The following is a 1,808-nucleotide window of genomic DNA, read 5'->3' as shown; positions in this document are numbered from 1 at the left end:
CGCCCTCGGTGCGACCGCGCAGTGAGCAGAGCGGTGATACAAGGCACTCGTTCGGGCCCCGGCACCCCAGGACAAGGTAAAGGCTACGCGGGGGTGGTGGGGTGTCCCTCCGCCAAACCAACTGCTCTGACCTGGCCAGGGAGCAGGCGGGAGGGAGGGACGTGCCGTAAGCCAGCGGAGTAGCCTCGGCTGGTGTGCGTGCAGGCGTGTGTGCGCGCACGCTTTTGGGTGAACCCCAAGGCTCTCCCCAAAATGGCAACAGCCAGTCTTAAGGAAGGGGCTTCCCAGCACGAAGGGAAGATGGGCTCATTTCCTAAACCTATCATGAGCCCTGTTTTCTACTGTGGTGAAACCACCTGTCCTCAGAGGACAGCGTGAACCCTTCCCCAGCTGGAAAGCCAGTTAGATCACTTGTAAAATCAAGGCATCAAGTAAAAAAAAAAACCGCAGAAAATACTTGAGAATTAAATACCTCCGAGTCAGTGAAAAAGTTGTAAAGGAGGAGGGCATCATCAAATTCTAAGCCCTTTGCTTCACAAACTGTCAGTACGGGTGCTAAGCTGAGCTCCAGCTCCTCGGGTGTCTTCTCCTTTGCCGTTTCATTTGCCACTAACACCACCTATCATAAAATACATTAATAAAAAGAACATATTAGGAAGCAAAAAAAAGGTAGAAGAGCTGCACAGAGCGTATAAATGTATCACGATAATGCAAGAGCTTTCTCAAAACCAGGCAACATGTAACGCAGACGTTCCCGCAGTCTCTGCCAAAAAAGATCGCAAAGCTGCACTAGAAGACTGACAAATGCATGGTATGAGGAGACAGTCATAGATCCGGTGTAAGAAAATTTGGAGTTAGAAAGAAATAGGACGGAGACATTTGATGCAAAAAAGAGCAGAACGATCCAGATGTTCATGAAGAAGAAACCCCCACAATAAAGGCTTCTAAGTTTAAAAAGCGTAATATATCAGTGAGATATAGGGGCTTAAAAAAAAAAAGGTTGTGGGCAGTCCATATGAAATAATTACTTACTTAGCAACTGACGTGGAAGAATCTGCAAAAAGCCACATACCTAAGAAAAGCAAACCTGACGTGCTCCAAATTGAATAGGCAGTGCTTTCCTGTTGTGGCCCCTCAGCAGCACTGCTGGGTCACTAACACTGCGGGACTCCAGGGCCGTAGGTTTTTGTCCATCAAAGAGACCACAGTCCTCAGGAAGCTGATCAAAAGATTCTGGGAGATAGTACTGAAGCAAATCAACTACTCCAGATGCCAGACGGAGAGTACCTGTCATAAGCCGAATACAGGTTTTAAACTCCAGCCTGTCTCACGCTCTCCCGCAAACACGCTTCTAAAGGATTTTGTTAGAATCTTGAGATCAAGAAACATCACAACAAAAAACACTAGTCAGAGAAGAGAGAAGCTGTAAGGTCTACTTTATGTTTCTGCTATTCTGAGTAGGCCTCATCACACTGTAAACTACAGTTAAATTCAACGCACAGAGCCACGCAATTCTACACTTCTGCATCCTTTTGTCCTGACGCTGACAGCCAAAGAGGTTTGAACACTCGGATTCATCACACTGAATTTTTGTGCGTATTCTGGTGGTTCTTGAGTACAAAACGCAACAGTAAAAGTAAGTGAAAGCACATTGTTCCAGTAATATCAGCTGCAGAAACAGGGGAGTGAAGGAAGGGTAAGAGAGAGCAAAAATTGTATGTATGTTGGCATCAAACGTGTTTTTTTCACAACAATTAAGTTCTGTGAAAGGGAGAAAGGGGAAGCCGCTGTACCTTTCAAAGACAAGA

Source organism: Pygoscelis adeliae, unplaced genomic scaffold, assembly GCF_000699105.1.
Source record: "Pygoscelis adeliae isolate BGI_AS28 unplaced genomic scaffold, ASM69910v1 Scaffold120, whole genome shotgun sequence".
Classification (NCBI taxonomy): domain Eukaryota; kingdom Metazoa; phylum Chordata; class Aves; order Sphenisciformes; family Spheniscidae; genus Pygoscelis; species Pygoscelis adeliae.
This window is presented reverse-complemented; position numbering follows the sequence as displayed.